General features: G+C 34.4%; 1 long non-coding RNA gene across 1 annotated transcript in view; it reads right to left on the bottom strand.

Annotated features, from left to right (window-relative positions):
- LOC123689504 overlaps positions 1–22,113 on the bottom strand; it is a 257,049-nt gene that overhangs the window by 193,291 nt on the left and 41,645 nt on the right. The gene's annotated exons all lie outside the window — the stretch shown is intronic.

Here is a 22,113-nt window from a genome sequence, read left to right on the forward strand (position 1 = left end):
ATGTAACAGCAAATACCGACGTGAACACCGACACTACATAGTCATCCCTACAACAGCACTGAAAACAAAACGGAAACGCACCAATAAACATTCATTTCGAAATTAAACACATCTACCTGCGAGTTTATCAACACGAAATTCGCCAAATGAATAAAACAGTGAGAAATTGGAACTGCGTAAATTCGAATTTGGAATATCAATTTGGAGGAGGTGGGGGTTGATAAATAAAAAAAACATAAATACAGTGCGTAGGTAACATGAAAGCGGTGAATGGCACTTGTGAAAAATGGACTTCGCTCTTCCAGGGAAGCAATCATTCAAACTCCCTGTTGTCTGTTTACGCCTCTGCTCTTTTCGCTTGCCGGAATATTTTTTTGCGATTTTTTATTCGGCAATGTCATTCGCAGAGTTCAGGTGTGCGACACGTGGTGCCGGACAAAGAAAACAAATATTAATAACCGGCATTTTTTAAAGTCCTCCTCGCTTATTGTTGTCAATATTTCGTAAATGATTTAACTATGATGCGGCGTTTTTTGCCGCTACCGAGCTCTTCGCTTTGTTAGAAAGTGGGTGGGGCGGTGTTAACGCAGCTAAATTTCTCACTTTGTTGTGTTTATTTAGGTGCCTAATGGACAGGTAATAGTAGCAAACGATGCCATTAAATTACGTAAAAATCTACAGCAAAGATTAACGTTCATATTTTATATTCGAATTTCATTTCACTAATGGCAAACTTTGTTAGCGCTGAAAACTCACCTATGTGTTATTTATTTTTAGTGGGCGCCGTTGAATCGGAGGCTTTATTTTCTAGCCGTTTGCCTACAACGAAAACAAAGTGTGTGTGCTCTTTGCAGTAAAGAGGCGCGCACTGTCAGAATTGAGCGCAATTTATTAACTTGCTCAGTTAGCCGACCTCACTGACTCGTCCATTACCCTAGCCTACTCATCTCGTTCACGAGAACCCCTAGGTTCCGTAGGAGTGTTGAACATTTTTTCCTAATTAAAATAATGCCTACTTCTCATTCTTCCTCCCCTATTCATTAACCCAATGTGCTGTAGATAAACGTTGTTCGCCCGAGAGGACGTTCCCTTACAAATATGCTTTTCGCCAGTTTACCTAAATGAGGAGAGAATTTTATCGTTTGCATTTTCGGACACATTTCAGATTCGCATTTTAATTAGCTGGCGTTCTTTTGTTTATTCTAATTAAATTTATGTGCCGTACCATATCACTTTAGTGGGTTGAGCGTATTCAGAATAACTGTGAGATACGGGCGAATTTGTTTATTAGCAGGTATCTTTCGGTTTGAAAATATTTTATATTTTCAGAAGGCTCGACAACTCGACCTCACATTTAACCCGAATACGACAAACTGCATAATTTCGCCACTAATGAGAAGAGAGTCGGCGTCGTCTAATTAGCGCAGCGGAGTCGGTAAGACGCCCACTAAATAGAGGCTGGAGGAAGGGCGGGCGGCGTACGGGGCGGGGGCGGGAAGCGGGGCCTCGCTCACCTAATGAAGTGTTTCGCTTTGACACGCGTGTTCGTTAGCAGACCACTTCAGCGATCGCGACGAGCTGTGTTCAGATGACAGCTTCCTCAAATTTACCACTTAAGTGGCGTGCAATGGTACTGCACTTGTTAATAAGTCTGCGGGCTTACTTATCAATGTTTACGAATGGCGAGAACACTTTTACTGATTTTAACTACGATCCTGAGACCATTGTGTGTATTTCTTATATTCGGTGTCTTAAAAATCAGACTAATACTTAATTGCGTCCTGTGTCTGATACACAATAGCAGGAGCAATCAGGCCGCGAGTCTTCTACAATACCTGCAGTTCGCGATAGGGTTGAACTACGCAAAAGATAAACTCAATATTTTATAACTAACGCGAACCTTTAATTTAATAAATTAACCTGAAATTATTTTATTTTTGTGAATATGATACCATGATATAAAAATTATATATGAACTTAGTTCTTTTTTTTTGATGCTGACTAAGTGAAACCGCTCACTCTGGACATTGACAGATCGAAAATGCGTTGCCTGTCTTTTAAGAATTAGAATAGAAAATGCCATGAACAAAAGGCACCTGGTTTTACATAGAGGTGGTGCGCAGCCAAACTTCCTTAAAAACAATAACTATAATAATAAATTAATCACCGCAGAATTCAAAATAGTCACAGCTAGTTGTCCAAACTACTTTAATAGCAATAAAATACATTGTATTAATTACAGTTGTAGCAACCCTATTTTGGCCCACCCTAGGAGATCTCGTAATCCAACTATTGAAATTCAGCCTATTGAATTGTCCGCGTCTTAAGCTTCTTCTTTACTAAATTATTAAAATAAATCCTATAATAATTGTAATTATCGTCCTATAATCATCTGTGTGGACTCAAAAGGTGGAAAACATAGTATCTTATATCAAAAACCAATGTGCGAATAAGAGTAAGAAAGCATCTTATACCAAAATCCAATGCTTGGCAAACGTATGTTATAGCTATGTATTTTTTTATATATGGGAATTAACTGGCTTTACTTTGAAGGAAGTGGTAACCGTCGCCCATTGGCACTTGTAACGCCGGAGGCTAGTGTGTTACCTTCCTTTCAGGGATTGATTTGCATTAGTTTAGCTAACGATGAAATGAAACCGACTTAATGAAGAAAGAATTGGTAATATAGTATTGTCTTTTATTAACATAACTTTTACACATTTAAAGAAAAACACTTACCACGTCACTTTACACTGACCACGCACGCTGTAAACCACGCGAAACGTCGGTTTAAATTTAAAATTATGTACAAATATTATAAGTTTAAATACAATAATACATAACTATAATCCGTTAAAAAGTATTTTTCTTTAAGAATTGGTAAGCTCTTTTCAGTGCAAATTATTCATCCTCTTAATTTCTCAATCTCCTCTTCACATAGTTGTCTTCAATTTTATTAAGTCTGCGTTACAAAGCATCGAATAACAACTAAAAAAAACTTACTTTATAGAGAAAACTTTTGCTACAGCTTATTCTGTTTCGATATTAAATAATACAAACTCAATTATACTACAATAGATTCTTAGCATGGCCTCTATAAATACATGTATATACAAAAAACTGCATGTCTTATAAATAAACAGTCTGGTGGCATACAAAATTATTAAATAGTTTTTCCGTTTATTATTATTATTTGTTATTTTTGTTAATTATTCATGCACTTCTTGTACTTCACAGTCTCTAGGTAGGCTAGTCTCTCTCTTTTTTGTACCATACTAGGGTTGCCAGAGGTTGCGATCACGACCGATCAATCAAGAGTGTACCGGATAAGAAGAAGGGTGTCTTCCCTACAAGATATGACCGCCAATTCTTTAAAGAAACATACTGCTCCCTCAAAGGCCGGCCAAGCACCATCTAAAATTGGCCTGCATGAGCTGCAGTGACTGCCCTTTTTGGGCGTCCCATAGGTTCGATTACCAATAAGGTATACTATATAAAACATACTTCAAAATATATAATTCATAAATATGTACTCAGTACTAACCCGCAATTCGCAAAAAAATACGATGCCTTAAGAACCTCTCATGCTCTCTTAATTAAAGCTAATAGAACCTTTTAAAAACTCCCGAATATGAGTTTTTAACTGTAGCGAGTTTGAAGCACTGCACTTGAGAGTTGCTTGTGGAAAAAAGTAATTATCCTGTGTTCCTCAGAGGTGAGGAAGCATATAAAAACTTAAGCGCTGTCAACCCTCGCGGGTGGAAGAGACAGTGATGTCTATTAATTAGAAGGGTTGAGAATATCCCGTTTTTATTTAATATTTCGAACTTAGACGTTTTATTAATCGTTATGGTTGTGACATTTTTGAAAATAGAACAGTTGTTATGTAAATATATATTGTGGCCCTTTATTTATTTTATTTTTGTTTTAACTACCTAACACTTCGAAATACGCGTATACTTTTGATACTGAACAAAAAAAAGTTACAACCGTTTTAGGTCTGGGCCTCAGATTTTCATATCTGTTTCATAAGCATTTGTCAAGGTAATAGGAAAGTAACCTCCTGTGCCTGCCAAACGCCGTCGACTGTTAAATGCACACATAGAAAGAAAGTCCATAGGTCCACAGCCGGGCCTTGAACCTACGACCTCAGGGATCCGAGTCACACGCTGAAACCTAGGCAACAACTGATCTGATACTCTTGATACTATTATATATTAATTCTCTCAACTTTTATACTACATACGCTTAATTGCTGAATTTATTTATTGGCGTTTGTAACGGTATCGATGATAAAATATGTTTATTGTATACTAGCTACGTTTTATTGTCGAATTTCATTTTTTTAACGCTATCGACGAAAGAGTATAATATAAGAATATTATTATAATAGAAAAAGAATATAATAGTGTGATCTTGAAAGAGGAAATAGTATCAAGACAAGAGTATCAATAGAAAAGATTCATTTGAGTTTCAAGCATTTACCACGTTGCCCATATCCAAATTACATCAGTCCTCATTTATCAGCAATCTTATAATCAAACAGTGCAGTTTGTTAACAAGGCAGTAACTTTAGAATTTATGTAAAATGTTCGCAGCTCGTTCAGTTATCTGAGATTAAAATCTGGTACTGAGGTAGGCAGCCGTCGACAATCACTCCTTTGGGAGGAGTGACTCTCTTTATTTTGTGGGATCCTATCTCCACTTAACATATACATATTCATTATGAGATCAATCATCACCCATTGTTTCCTTGGGGTTAAGTAAGAATAATGTCTGTCGTTATTTCAAACGCTGTAATTGTCAATGCTATATTAAGAGTGCAGGCCTATTTATTTTAATATTCCTAGAGTTTTGTTTCGCTCACTTCTTAACAGAGATCGCTTGTTGTAGAAGGCTGCCGCATCACAAATAATTTATGTTAATTTTAAATTTTTCTTAAAAAAGAAGCTTAAATAAAATAAATAAATGCCTGTAATTGTATGCAGTCAACATCATGCAACTATAACCGTAATTTATAATAATAACGATAAACAGACAATACGCAAACAGTCATTTGAATACACTTAATATAGTATATATTATTATTCAAAAGATGAAACGTGGAACCCTGATACATTTTCATATTATTATCAAAATGAATTCTAAATTTAAAAATACACGTAAATTTCTGGACGAATGTTTTTTTTTGTACACTCCGTGAAACAGTGATACATTTTATTATTAATAAAAATGAATTCTAAAATTAAAAATACACGTAAACTGGACGAATGTTTTTTTTTGTACACTCGGTATATTTGTGAGCTAGTTTCATTCATTGAAGCAATTGCTTCAATAATTCACCTGACATCCTGCCCACCCACTTCCAAACGAAAAAGGATCTTTGTTTCTCGGACCATTCACAAACTCTATCATTCATTGTTTTACAGACTCCACGACGCCGGAGCGTTTCAAATCAAACGGCCATGAATTTTTCTGGCATTGTGTTGCGAAAATCACGTTTGCGACGGGACCTCTATCAATCAGGGTTCGGACCCCCGGGGATCGTTTCCGACCAGGTGTCTTTTGGAATGCATGCCGAAAAAGTTCGCTTGTAGTTGAAAAAAATTAAGACCATTGTGCGTTTCTGCGTAGGCAAGTACTTGTCAGGTAAACCAAGATTAAGTAACATAAGTAGAAAAACGATAAATAATAATAGATGAATGCTTGAACTTTTCCAACGATGTGATTATCTTTAACATAGTTTTACTTTTGGTCTTCATGACTTTTTACGATATATAATATTGTACCACAATTCAAGAGTAATTCATGTAAAGGAACATTTACAAGTATAACAATATAATAAGTGCTACCGATAACATTACTGGTGGCCTACTTGCGACACAGTTTACCAAATTTTTAAGTTAGAATAAATGATTTTAATAAAAGGCGCGTCAGTCCCGAAGTTCTTTCTTTTTATGTACTCTATTATTTCCATACTAGTGCCTTTTTATACCTACACTATAAAACTATTATTATGGTGTACAAAAGCACTCCAGCATTAGCTTAACTCATCATCATCTTATAATTATTTTTAAGTCTATATTGTAAGTTATTTTTTTTAAATTTACAGGCATGGTTTTATGATATCGGTAAATAGACATAAAAATTCCATTACAACTAAAATAGCCGAATTGGCCACCTTGACAGATGCAGTCCTAATAAAATACGACTTGTCGTAAAAATCTTTAAAATACGACTCGGACGTTGACAATCGGCGAGCAATTGTCGATAGCGCTGCAGGACAATAAAATAGCCCCCTTCCTACAATCCAAAATATCACTTAAATCAACCGAATAAGGTATAAATTCAAATCATAAAAATAATCAATAAATTATTGAAAGCTGAACGAAGTAGTGTTCGACAGGTAAATGTACTGTTTCTTGCTAGTCTGTGCGTGTCTATGAATGAATGAAAAGAATTAATAGCGGCGGTGACGCAATTTATGCAATGCATTATTTTAGTGGTTTTGGGAACTACGGTTGTTAAATCTCAAAAGTGACGTGTGTGTCCCTATTTTAGAGACCTTGTATTATACGACAGATTAAATTAATTTAGACATTATATAATTATGTACAAGTATTCTCTGATTAGTTCTTCTGAAACATGCTAGAGTTTATAGATTTAGGCTCTATTTCTCAATGTCCGGATAAGTTTGAAACAAGGTATTTATTACTTATTGGTAGGATAAACACTATTTTTACGTTTCACGACTGACAGATAGCGCTATTTGTCATGAAACGCGAAGTATCTTATTTGTAAATTTTATCTTTCGAATTATTTATGCGTTACATAGCTATTTGGTACTTTATCCATACATTGTGAAACAGGCCCTTAATCTAATAATTACTTTTTACTTATACTTCAATTTTAAAACAATACACACCTACTTAGAGTTGGAGATTAAGAGGTAATGGTTACTTAAGCAATTTGTGTGAGTTGAATGAGTTATCATAGATCAAATCGGACGCTTGTTAAACTCATTGACAATAATGTAATAGTTTTGTTACAATGAATCTTTAATACCAGAACAATTTTTATAGAACTTTTGCTGCTAATATTAAAACAAATTTTCTTTAATCTTGCAAAATATTACTTACTACGTGAGGAATTGAGGATATCAATAATTTGTTTAAACTTTAATTTCGTAACCATATTTTTCCTGACCATTTCTCAGGTGTGCCTTCGCAACGGCCGTCTAATAAAAATACCATACCTAAAATCAATGCGCCTGAGTTTCTAACAATGGGAGTTTTCGGTTGCTTTGTTGTAGCTATTATCTTTTGCCACGTGGGACAGGTGATGGCCACGTGCACAGCTGCTCAAGGCTCTGGTCTTGCGTAAGATTTAATCGTTTTTTTACCGATGACAGTTTCTCAGCTATTTCGCGGTAACGCCAGATGTCTTTGAACTTAAATCATTTTATAATTTTTCAATTCGATACAGATAGGGATACCAATTATGGCAGCAAAAATGGATATAATATATTTTGTTAAATATATATTTTATTGCATTTCATAATTAGTTTTTTTTTTGTATACAAAAGGGGCAAACGGGTAGGAGATTCACTCTCAATGTTCAGAGGGGTCGGGAGTGCGTTGCTGGCCTTTTAAGAATTGGTAAGCTCTTTTCTTGAAGGAAGGAGAAGTCGAATTGGTTCGGAATACTTCTTTGAGCAGCTGGTTATTTTTTCTAACCGTTACTTCAAGATAGTGCTTTTATTATTTCCGTAAATAACGATGACAATTAAATATATTAAATTAGTTTATTTACATAAATAAGTAACTAATGTGAGCGTAAAATCGTCATATTTAGAAAGAGACAGCTAAACTGCCTCCAACATGCTTGTTTCATTACTGAATCAGGTGATTTAGTTAAAGTAAATTATAGAGAATAGACTTGGTTGGCCAAGTCACTTCAAGGTGCGAATTTCTGTCTTAGTGCGCATATAACACTCTCTGGTACGATGAATGAAAGCAACGTCTAGAAAGCGGCTTTAGACGCAAAACACCAACGGTGTATGTCAAGCATGAAGGGTGATCACCTCTTTGGCTATTATTAAAAAAAACAAATGATAACAAAACAGATACAGAAAGGATCGAGCTTAAAACTGGTTTTTAAAGAAAAACATTAATTCGCCTGACATAAAATAGAACATCATTATAATGATGTTAGATAACACATATATCATAGTCTTTCTTATTCATGCGAGTACGTTACGCACTCACTCCGGGTTGATTACAAGGAGTTAGTAATGTCGCGCATCGTATTAGAATGTACGCGACTTGAATTTATATATATCACTAACCATATAAGTCATAGATACTTGAGGCATAGACAAATCTCGATCTTTATATGATTTAGTTTTTCTTTTTTTATAATCAGCGATGTCAGCAAGATTACATTCGGTGAGGCCTATCTGTGACCACCTGTGTACAGTTTTGAGGACGATTATTCACTTGTTTGATTAATCTGGTTGATGAACGGCTTTTGCCTTCTTTTTTTCAACCACAATCAGTTTCTCCGCGTTCTCCTGCATTTGGTAGAGAAGCAAGTCCTTGCAATGAGTAATATAAATTCGTATATAAAGTCATCGCTCGCTATATAAATTCGTAAATAAAAATCACTGGGTTGGTGGAAGAATAGAGAATAGATGCTTCGATATTCAAAAGGTTGCTGAAGAAGACGTGGTCCCTTGTTGTAAAAAACTAAAAAAATAAATATTTATGAAAATTTACTTGGTGAACATCTTCACCAATTCTAAAGAAGCTTTTCGCTGTTTCATTATTAATTATGACTTACTATTACTATTGTTTTATATTCCTACCTACATTTAATGCATTCACATATAATCGCGGATTTGAGGACGCATGCAACTTCTTCGATACAAAGAGTCACCTCGTTGTGTATGCGATAGGCTACCCGACTGTGAGGAGCTGCAATCTCCATCGCGGATCCCGTTAGCGCTGCGCCTAAGTTCTTCATTTTCACACGTATATATAAACCTTATACCTAAATAGTGTTCATATATAAATAAAGTCCCGCACCACAAGAGTCGCGGATATTGGATAATTTATTAATTTTTATTTATTTATTAACACTTTGTTGCATTACATAAAAGGAAAATATTAAACATAATTTAATGACAAGCAACTGGCGGCCTCGCTTTAGAGCGATTTCTTCCAGACAACCACTGTTAGTAAAGGAAAAAACCACTATGAGTATATTAGATAAGGTAGGCAAGAAGTGCAAAAAAAAAAAAAAGGGGGAAAAAAAAGATCTATATCTTTCATAAGGATTTGATTGTCCTCGTTATAGCATGTGTGATGATTAGGAGTATAGGATGTTCAAAATCGTTACTAAAAACATAAAGTTTAAAACCACTTAAAACATAATATTTAAGTGAAAAATTAACTCAAACCACGCGATATACAAATCACCCATCCTTTCAACTCGTGAGGAGCGCATAAGTGATTTCGTGAAAATATTTCAAATCAGATCGGGCCGCCGCCGATATACTGGCAATAACGAGTAACGTGACAAGCATTTTGCCCCTGTGCCGCCTAATACCCGCTTTCGTGTGTCGCCTGCCTAATGCCACGACCCTTTCACCTTATTTGGCCTATGTTTTGTAGAATTGAACGCACTGAATACGTTATGAAGGCGAAATTATATTACTCTAATGTATTTGGATTTTATTATGGTAAAATGGCGTTTATTTTAAATGCTTTAGGATTATTACTTCTGGCTAGTATTACTTCTAGCCCTGTGTAACAACTATTTTATAGGGCCAGAAGACTACAGACTTAATCGAAATCCAAATTTAGCTAAATTTTCATTATCACATACTGTACTTATCGATACTTTTGTCTCTTTGTCTCAATCGAAACATGAGTTTCTGAGAATGTCTGAGAGACTGTCACCTTCTTATATACATACCGATGGCAGTACAACCTTTAAGGTTTTGGGCCTTAGATTACTCCAACTGTTGCGTAATCATTTCTAATAGACAAGTACTCTGTGGATACTGCATGCCCGCTTCCTCGCAATGTTTCTCTTCACAGTAAATAGTAGTTAAATGTTATTTTGCACAGAGACAGAAAAACCTTTAGTGCACACATGGGAATCGAACATATATCTCCAGGGATGAGAGTCGCACGCTGAAACCACTACCCCAACATTGCATATATTCTACATAAATAAATAAACGAAATCTTGTATACAAAATTACATATTCAAAAGCAAATCTTTTATGTTAGAATTATGTTTCATTTACGCGCTCTCTATTTTATAATTATATCAATTATATTAAAAGATAATTAAGTCTTGATTACAGTGTGTATTGAGCGTGAGGATCTCATTAGGGTGGAATGCGCGCGGGCAAGCTCTATGCGACGTATGGGGAACATCCCAAACCGCGAATGCCGAATTGGTACCGGTGACATATTGGAATGTGACTCCATTTATCCCCGCTTCCTATTGGAATCCCGAATGACGGGCGAATTGGAAATTTCGGCACCTATTTTTGACGTTGTCGAAGTCAATTGTTGAATGCTAATATTTTGCTTGAAGGCTAGTTTCACGTGCGTATAGCGTTATAACAAAAGCAACATAGAAGTCTAACAGAAATCAAATTGCAATTAATGTACTAAGACTGGACGAACAATGAAACAAAACACTATCTCCCCCACAGATAAATCGTCATACAAAAATCGTTTGTCTTTTAGTGAATTTCGAGCGAGACGCGAGCACGCATCATACGTCAAAGCACGGCCAACCCTTCCGTGCTATATTAAATCACATTTTGACAAGCGTACCGTGAAAAATTAATCGAGTGTCGTCGAGTGAGCGCAGAAAAAATGAAAACATGATGGCATTTCGTTCCCCGGAGTCAGAAAGGTCAGATTCAGCCGCTCGTGAAATACTCCCTCCGGACACTGACTCGCCACTCGTCGGGATATTGAGGAACAATAACACTTTGGCCAAAACAAAAGGTGACCGATGAATCTACGGCGGGCAATTTTAATATAGAATACCGTATTTTAAATAGATGGATCGATCTAGGTATCGCAACTTAAAATTTACTTTTAAAAAATATAGAAGGATTAGAAAAACGTATCAGATGAAAGCATATTTTTAATAATAAAATTTTAAAAGTATATTTTAAATTTTAATCTAATATTGACTTAAATTATTCCCACGTTCAGCGTTTTTTTGTGTATTTTTTACCTAAATTATGGCAAAATTTTCTATAGGATATACTTATTTTACTTCAGGCGAACAAAAGGTATACTTTAATTTCCATCTAGACAAATCTTTCATAAATTCTAAGGCACAGTCTATTAAAATGACAATGACGGAACGCAATTTTATAAGAAAAAAAGTCAAATCACTTATAACAAAATGGCCTTAAAAATTGCATAAAATTAACTTAAAAAATGATTAGTTGTATCCTCCAAAGAGTAGTGGAGGAGAAACTCTTTAAAAGAAAACTCCTCCAAGAAATACTTTGTAAAAATTGTTTTTACAATATTTTGTATACGTACTGATAGACTTGATAATTACTAGACCATGTCCTAGAACTTAAAAATTAAAACGTAAAACATACGTTCAGTTATTTTATTTTGATTGTTTCGCCAAAGTCCATACCCTGTTTATGATAGTGATAATTAATGCAATAATTCATATAACCATTACGCTATAACGACTATAAATAATTAGAAGGGTGCAGCATCCCCTAATAGTAACCATTAATATTATTTCAACACGAAATAATGCAATTAATTCACGATACTGTTTTATAAGAGTATCGTGAGAAGAATCGCACTTGTCTAAAAAACAAGATATTTTGGGGCAGAATATATAGATCCGTCATGAACGCCAGATTAGTTTGATAAATGTGACGCATCGTTATGAGAAGATGAATCGAAAACATTGTTTTTTAGCTTTGAATGTTTCTAGTAAATTATTTTTCTATGCGTTTCATTGCGTTTTTGGTAAGTGTGATCCTACTATCGTTATGCAAATAGTTTCGCCGTGTAAATTCCGAGCCATGTTCATCCACTAAGCCAGTAATGTATACTGATACATGCGTACAATTATAACGACTCTAAAATCATTCAAGCTTTATATTGTGGTCTAGATTATATTACAAGATTATTTTTTACGAACTACTGAAAAACTTGTGAGTATGGTAACTATCCTTATTTAGCCTCACACACTGGTGAGATTTCTCGAAACTAGATTCAAAGATTTAAAACACTGGCCGTGTTACGAAAGTTATAAAAACATACTTCAATTGAATTACCTAGTCGTAAAATCTAACTCACCTTTATTATCGATACTTATTGTTTACATTAACAACAACAACAACAAAATATCTTTATTCATATAGGTAAACAAGTACACTTATGAACGGTAAAAAAATTAAATAAATTGTAAATTTACATTGACAAAAAAAGGACGATATTTTTTTTTTGTTTAATTTTCGTTAATTGAAGCTTATTATTTTATTATAATTATAATATCCAAATTAAAATCTCAAAATAAACAATCCGCGAAAATGGAGGACACCGTGAGCAATTTCTGCAAAAACCCTACATCTTATAGTCGATACCAACTCCGGGGAAATAAATACAGATAACACAACATTTTCTGCAGCTATAATACTTTTTGACATTTAACACCTTTGTCTTCAGTCACCGTGACCACGCACGCTGTAAAGCACGCGAAACGTCGGTTTAAATTTAAAATTATGTACAAATAATTATAAGTTTAAATACAATAATACATAACTATAATCCGTTAAAAAGTGTTTTTCTTTAAATGTGTAAAAGTTATGTTAATAAAAGACAATACTAAATCGAATAGTTCTAAAACTTGATTCCTATAAGGACTACATTCCTAAGATCCAATGTTTGCGAATATCGTTTACATATGACATAACCTAACGACCTGTATATACGATAGTGAAAACAATATACCATATACTATCCCAGACATAAGGCTGATTTTAATACCTGAGGGTGATATCAAATACAGATAGGTATATTTTGAATAGGGATCAGTGCGGTGATGTGATGATAAGCGCTTGTTTGGGGGTTACCTCAATTCTTTCAACGGACTTTAATGCCAATTAGAGTTTCAATATTGTACGGATGGAAGGATTAAGACCTTTATTAGTGTCGGATATTGTTATGGAATCGTTCGTGTGGAAATTAGATGGTTATGTGGCCTCAGGCCTCGGGGTGCGAATTGCGAACAGTGAAATTAGCTTTGAGCTTATTATAACGATTCAATTGTGGTTTTCAATACTTACTACATATATAGCGTTTTTATTATGTAATAATACAATTTTTTGGCCTAGTGGCTTCGGCGTGTGACTCTCATTCTTGAGGTCGTAGGATCGATCCGTGGCTGTGCACAAATGGACTTTCTGTGTGCGCTTTTAATATCGTGAGATGATTGATACCATACCTACTTGCCTAGATTGACTAATGATCATCAAATAGATACAGAAATTGAGGCCCAGAATTTATTTTATTTTTTTATGAAATTCATTTCTAATGAAGCAAATTTATAAGAATTATAAGTTTTTAAATATTTACATTTTACAATTTTAAACGGGACTATATCTAAGGAATTGGGACAGCCTTCAGTGGCATCATTGTAATAATATCTATAATATACATAAAAGCGGGAATGAGTACATGTCAATTGTCACAATACTGTCATTGTGACATATTGGAAACTGCGAAATTCTGAATGTGAATCAAGTGATGAAAACAAGCAGCAACAATGTTAATTTGCATTAATGAGCTATTAAAATATTTAAACTCGTTCCCAAACATTAGTAAATCAATGTCCGCAGTGCCCGAGGGACAAGTCCTCAGGGGAGCCGCCATACACGGCGTATCTGCGCCGTCACTCAAGCGCAATAAATACCCAAATAAAGCGCAAATAATACCCAAATCGCTCATCATTGGCTAGGGTTGCCTACAATTACTTTTAAATATTACAACCTAGCTTAAATCAATACTGTTAAAATTAATAATCCAGTGGCGCTCTATAATGGACCCTGGTCCATTTGGCTCCGAGTTGGAGCGTCAGATTGCATATATTTATTTGCAAGTCAAGACGGTGATCAGGCTACGGTCTGACACATGTCGTTGGCATTTTTGAGTCATACCGGTTCTTACAATGTTTTCCTCCACTGTACAAGTGAGTGTTAATCGATGTTACGAGTGTTATTATTAGTCTTATGTCAATGTCAACTGTGTAAAATGCGATGACATGTACAGTTCCAAGCCAACTTTAATATTAAACGTTTAACAGATTAAAAAATCTTTATATTTTTTCATCGAAGTCAACCCTAGCTTGCTAGCTTGGGCATCCTGCCTCCCCCAACTATAATTATCTATAATCAGAGCATCGTGTATAATCACTGCACAATATATTGATTACAATTACTATAATTTGCATTTCTGATTTGCTTTCCCTTGTGGTAATGTGAAACTTATTTTCCGACTCTTTATTTACTTTGTGAACGGATGTTTTAAATGTTTTTAAAGCAGTCAGCGTTTTCAAAGCTACTTAAAAATCTTTGTTGTTGCTATGAATAGTAACTCAGTATGTTGTTTATAAATGCATTCAACTTATAAATGTATAAGACGTACTCCTATGCATCCATATAGTATTTCAAATTTTACTGTTTCATGATCATTTGTCAATCTAATGGGCAAGTAACTGATCAGCCTCCTATGCCTGACATGGCAAGGCATGCCCGTTTCCTCAAAATGTTCTCCATAGAAAGAAAGTCTCCCAAGCTGGGAACCCTAGACCTTAGGTATGAGAGTCGCTGTCTGAAACCTAGGTCAACTAGGTCTCTTTACATACTGAAGCATTTCTTAATTAATCAATGATGAGCAAAGAAGTTAGAAACGCTGTGTTGTTAAAAATAAAATGTTTCAATGTTTATTTTACTTTTTTACTCCAATTAAATAAGGTCAATAAAAATGCATGAAATATATTCTAATCTTAATTGATTGTGATACATAGAACATTGGCATAAAACGTATGATATACATAATTATATAAAATTGTTTTCTCCATTTCTCGCCAGAGGTCGCTAAATAGGTTTAAGTTGTAAACAACTTTTTCCTACACCTATCATTCATGTTTCGCAATCGCAGTGTTAAATGACATTTTCTCAATACTTTTCCCTCCTCATAAATTATTCTCATAGGGACGGATGACCCCGACCTACAGTCGATTAAGCATCAGTAGGTCTTCCTTCAATTTCATATTTATAAACGGGGATTACGCAAAAATGCCAGCGAAATGGATCACCTAGCGGACTTAGGCCGGGTTGTTGTTAAGGGGGCTTCGGGGGGGAAGGCTCCGGGGGGAGGGGCAAGGGTCTGATCGTCGGACTCATCCATCACGCGGCTCACGCATGTGAATTGGGGCGTTCTATCTAAAGATAGCCGTGTCTATTTAAATATTTCGTCGCTTAGGGACAAGGTAAATATGATATTATACTAAACAGGTATTACGTGGAGAACATAAATGTATTAGAATTGTAAATAGTGAAACATAATTTGAATGAAAACACAAATAAATTAGCTTCTAGATATAACTATTGGAAAATAACATTTGCATGATTTCAAAGAAACATTATAAGATAGATAATATACATGTAATATTGTACTTTATTGACGCCGTGACATAAATGGATTCCATAAACTTTTATACACGAAATTATTTTCTATAATTATTTCTATTATATTTTTATTATTTTGAACTAAGTATTATTTTTCTATATTTCCATTGTGCGGTTCTTTTATCTTAATATTTGCAATATATATATTTATCTTCATTGTAATTCGTGTAAATATAGTAAAACAATGTATTTAAATTGTTAAACTTAATAACTGTAATCTGATTCCTGTCAAAATATTTATGTCTATGTATACATTGATGTAGATATGTAGATAACGTATGGTACCTAGGTCAGAGAAATGTTTTCGTCTAACCCAGGTGATAGTCACGATAGTATTATTAGCAAAGAAATACACAAAGACAATTTAGAAGTGATATACCAACCACAGTAAGGACAGAAATGGCGGTATTTGAGAAGGTGTTTGACAAACAACGCACATAGATACTAAGAAATGTAACACATTACCTAGCTAATAGAACAATGTATTTGAATGTAACTAGTATGTAAAATAAAAGGCTTTTATTATTATAATATTAAGTACCCCTCACGTTCACATTACGTAATAGTATGCTTAAATACAAAATGAATGCTTTGTAATAAAATGCTTATTACAATTCTTAAGACCTGGCTTTACTCACAAGGCTTTGCACAATTTAAGTAAGAACAAGGGCATCGCCAAACGATTGTCACAGGCATATGAAAGTCCTTAAGTTGGTAAAAGTATGACATGTAAAAAGCTAGTGAAAATGTCAAACGTGAATCATAAAATATGTAATCCTCGTAGCTAATTGGATATCTTAATTAAAATTTGACAAAAAATAGACTCTCTGGAAGACTATTGAATGATCGAACGAATGAAACGTGAATGCTATTTAATATTATGATAAAATAATTCCTAAGGTGACTAAGTTTTTACTACGAGAGCCTGTACCGGATTTAACAAAATAGTCAAATCAATCTCAGTCAAAACCCAAACAATGGTTCTATACAACAATTTTTGTTCAAAATCAGACCGTAATTTTTCTCATACAAGGTATATTTTAACATAGCACAAGGCACATCATCATATTGACATGTTGCAGTCTCGAATGGTCGCGTTCATTTACCTGTCACTCTGTCACGACTTACAAGGAAACATACGGGATATTATTTCGTTCGGTACAGCTGATGATTATTATCGATCATGCTTTTTCTTTTCTTATATAGAACAAGGGGCAAATGGGCAGGAAGCTTATCTGATGTTAAATGAATACTTTCAGAGTCAGAAAGCTCGCGAGTGCGTTGCCGGCCTTTAACTTCATATCTAGTAGGTAATCTAGGCAGAGATCATCCTTTAAAAAGAGAAACATGTAAAAAATTAAAAACTTTATTTTTAGTAATGTAATTTATAAATTTCCTGTTAAAAACATTCTTGTATGGACCTAAATTGTAGATAAAACCAATATCGGAAACTCACAGCTAATACTTTCCTCACACAATCTTTTAGCATAAGCAACAATATACTGTATTACATTTTATAGGTTTTCATTTGTTTCTAATGTTGTTCATACGTGCACATGGCAATGAGTGTTCTGGGTATGACTTAACGTCAGACGAAGCCTTTGCTCGTTTAGCCCCTCTTCTATTAAGAAATTATATCATAGTTTATTTATACCTGCATAATATATGAACAAGAAGCGAACATAGTTTCACAACTGCGATGCAACCCGATGTTCATTTGTTTATTTAAAACGCTGATTTAAATACCGCATTACAGCTCCGTCTCTATCGCAGCCGTCGAAAGACGCCATTTCACCGGAGGAATGATGGACGTGACACCGGGACTTGTCATTTGTTATCATACAACCTGAAATGCTATGCCTATTGCCTTGCCATTTAGATAAATGTCTAGCATTGTCCCACTCCAGTTGAGTATCGTCGTATTCTGAATACGCTAGTTTTTATATTTTTACTCAAATTTTATAAAATGACCTTATTGCTTGATGATAATACTTAAAAATAATCTTGATCTTTTTGGTTGTATAACTCACACGGCAAAGAAAAATAACGTGAGAAAGCCGAAATTATTATAAGTTAAATATATTAAAAGAACACATGAAAAATATTTTTTTCATGTGTTCTGTTTTTATTATGGTCTTGATCACTCTTTAAATGTTTTAAATGCTTTGTGTTGTCAAAACTACATAATATATGTTTTATGCATTGTAGGACTTCGTGCTTACCCTATCTAATTTATTTTTTTCTTACAGTGGTTGTCTGGAAGAGATCACTCAAAAGCGGTAAGGCCACTAAATAATTGAAAAGAGCAGTGTTGGCCTAGTGGCTTCAGCGTGCGACTCTCACACCTGACATAGTAGGTTCGAACCCGTGATGTGGACCAATGGACTTTCTTTCTATGTTCGCATTTAACATTTGCTCGAACGGTGAAGGAAAGCATCGTGAGGAAATCGACTTGTCTTAGGCCCAAAACGTCGACGACGTGTGTCAGGCACTGGAGGCTGATCACCTACTTGCCTATTAGATTTTAAAAATGATTAGATTCAGAAATCTTGAGGCCAGGACCTGAAGAGGTTGTAGCGCCAATAATTTATATATTTTTATGTCAATTGTATATCTCTGTAACGGTAACGAAGTGTTTATATGTAAATACATTAAATGAGTAACAAAGATGGATTTTGTTTGGGTAAGATTAAGCATCAAGACTTAGTGCGAACTATGACGTTGTATGTCAAAATCCAATACGTTTTTAATAAACGGGAATGATCGCCAAGTTTCGACTGCCTCTGACATGTATATCGGATACCGGATACCATATAATTGTTTAAATTATCAATAAAGCAGACGCTGAAAAGTGTCTGTTCTATTGAACTGGAAACGAAAATATGTTTTTCATTACTATATTTGCCGTTGTGTAGAGATGTGGGGTCAAACAAACCAAAATCATTTATTCATATAGGTAACATAATTAATGTTTGCTTATGAACGTCACAAAAAAAAGAAATATACATTAAATTTAATTTAATTTAATTAATTCTAATATTACATTTACTGCCAGTTCTCAAATCAAGGGCGTAGAACGAAAGAGAAGAACTGGCAATAAACTCTCCGCCAATCTTTTTAATCGCCAAGTTTTTTTTTACACAATGTTTGTAAGGAGCTGCAACCATTACACCATGTTCCATATGACATTTTGAGTAATAAAGAATAATAAAATAAATGACAAATCTTTGTTTTTAACAAAGATTTGTCCACTATCAGCAGGAGGCATGGTGAAATAGGAGCACGCACTTACATACTCGTGAGAACAACACGCAAATACGTAGTATAAACAACTAATATCGCCGCATACACGAATTCAAGTACGATTACTATACTTACTACTCACTAGATTTTTATGCAAACGTATCATACACTTGCGTCAGAGATTTTATAATAATACATTTTAAAATAGTGAAGAAATCCACTCAAAGTCCTTTAAATGAATCAGCTATAGAAGCATTTATACTTTTCTTTTAAGTTTATTACCTACCCAAAAAAATCTCAAAAGAGGCATTTTGTACTGCTGTTGTTTAAGAAAATGGAGTTTGTTTCACGGCAAGCATGCGTTTAAATTATAGCAAATAAAAGACTAAAGTATTTTCAATTGTACCATCTAATATGAAAGAAATGTTTTCCCCGTAATCAAACACAGGCGCTTTTTGCATTAACTACTACTTGATGCGCTAAACCACTGAGATAATGATCCCGTCGTTTTTTAATTGTGAGTTATAATTCTAAAATCAACTTAATGGAAAAGCAATAACATGTGTATCTATTTCCGAAAACGTTGAAAATTTGTTTCATTTTTTTTCTTATGTTTTACTGTCTTCGGTTGTATCATGAGACTATATATAATACAATTCTTGCTAAGATGACATGAGACATTTTATGATGAAATCACGCAAAAGTGTTTGGTTTTCGGTTTGTATGTAGGCTTTACATTTAAATAGATTAAACAATGAACTCATGCGGCAGCGAAGCCACAGTCAAGACTGATAAAAACTTGTTCTAAGATTGTCGTAAATATGCTTTATTTAATCAGTACGAGCGAGATAACAATTGACTATAACTAGAAATTAAAGTGATAGTCAATAAAGTAATAAATAAATACTGAAATATTAGTCATTATCTATTAGATTATATCCTTATTACATGTATTTACAAATAAATGAACCCAAACAAATCAGCGCGCTGTACGGCAACCGCCCTTGAACTGAGGGCCTCCGAGCGAGGCTGCGGAGGCTCTCGCGGGGGGCGGGGCCGGCGCGGCCAATCAGCGCCCCTTCACATTTTTCAGCCCCCGCCCGCATCGCCGGACGCTGCCCAAAAACAAAAGGATCAAAGTCGGCGAAACCTATCTCTTTCTTTGTGAGGCCCGCAAACGGGCTTCGATGAGAGGATAGATACAGTGTGTCGCGCGGGCGCGAATCGATAAGCCCCAGCCTGCGCACCCCGCGCCCCTTGCCCCGGCCCCCTCCCGCCCGGGCCCTCGCCGGCCATTTGCACGGATGTTTACTATTATTATTTTATTGAACGGACTAAGTGGCGAAATAAGAATTCGTTTATCGAGACACCGAGACGGGCAATTACTGAATGATCGTCGATTGTAAATTTACATAATCGGACTGTTTGCTCTTCCATGAACGGCCATGGCTAAACGGAAATAACTCATCCATAAAATATTCAAGGAAAAAAAATTACCAAACATTCCTTTTAATTATAGGACTGTACAATTCGATTCAAATAAATCGTAATTTAATACTTACCACCAATAAATGTATTGTTGAGTTATAAAAATGTATAATTGTAGAACTTCCATCATACGGCTAAGGCACATCAAAGAATTATTTAAGTAAATAAAGCCAATATATGTTGTACTCGTACTGTGTAGATATTGACAGCAATAGTAGCATCAGAAAAGGAGCTTTTCAATTCCAACAAACCAATGGAAATGGGTGAGATTGGATTGTCTCCATTTAGACTTCCAATTCTATAAATTTAACGGCGGCTAAAAGTCTTGATGATGATACTTCATCAAATTCATTTCTGTATGGGTATCCATGAATTTCTACAAGGTAAACAATATTGACACATTTTTAAAGAGCGTTTAATTACCATAACTCGCTATTATATTATTTATGTATTGAAAAATATTTCTTAACAAAGTATTTCAACCTAACATGTGAAGTTAGGAACAACTAGATAACACATAACATTATTTGTTAATTAGTGAGCTGATCTTCTTACCCGCTCTACGCCCTTGACTTGCGAACTGGTGGTAAATGTAAATTTACGATTAATTTAATTTGTTTTTCTTGACGTTCATAAGTGTACATGTTTACCTAAATGAATAAAGATATTATGACTATCACTATGATCCTAGCATTCCTTTGCTTTATTCAATAACGTTAGACAAGTAAGTATTTTTATAAAGCATTACAAGAATAATGATTTAATTATTTTTAATTTGCAATTGCAAGTAGGTACTAGACCTACGAAATTTACTAAACATCCAGTACATTTTACAAAAAGTTTGCTCATTACATTTGATAAAACGAAGGATCGAGTTATGTCAAATAATTTCGAATGTTTTCCTTTAATTTGTCTTTAAAATTGCTTAATACTTTGCATCTTGTAACAATTGACAATTTGGGATAATCAGTACATTTTTTACTACATACAATCGATTTGGTACATAACTATTTTATATATAATTTCAAAACTTTTTTATAAGAAAAGAGCGTACAAATTCTTAAAAGGCCGGCAACGCTCTCGCGAGCCCTCTAGCATCGAGAGTGTCCATGGGCGGCGGTATCACTTTCAAACATCAGGTGAGCCTGCTGCCCGTTTGCCCCCTGTTCTATAAAAAAAAAAACAAGAACCTTTATTGATACCAACAAAGATATAAACAAGAAATATAGGCTTTAAATATATTTTAAAGGTATTTTATGGAATATGAAGATTTAACAAAAAAATTACCACTGTTCATCAATTACATAGAAATTTTTTCAATGCTTATGACAGGTTTTAGTAGTAGATATAATAAATGATGGTAAGAGATACTTTTTACTGCTTAAGTAGCAAGAGTAACCGTGAATCCAAAATAACGAGACGATTTTATATGGAAAACTATTCAAGTAGATTTTAAGTTACGTTATACATAGTTATCTGAAAATGGATTTAAAAACTAAATAGGTCGTAAATAATGGTTAATCCATTAGAGAAGAGATTTATATTATACAACAAATTTATTACAAGTTAGGAAATTAAAACAATATACGTATAAATTACATAGCGATATTATCATTATTATT

The sequence above is a fragment of the Pieris rapae genome, chromosome 10, assembly GCF_905147795.1.
Source record: "Pieris rapae chromosome 10, ilPieRapa1.1, whole genome shotgun sequence".
In the NCBI taxonomy this organism is placed as follows: Eukaryota; Metazoa; Arthropoda; class Insecta; order Lepidoptera; family Pieridae; genus Pieris; species Pieris rapae.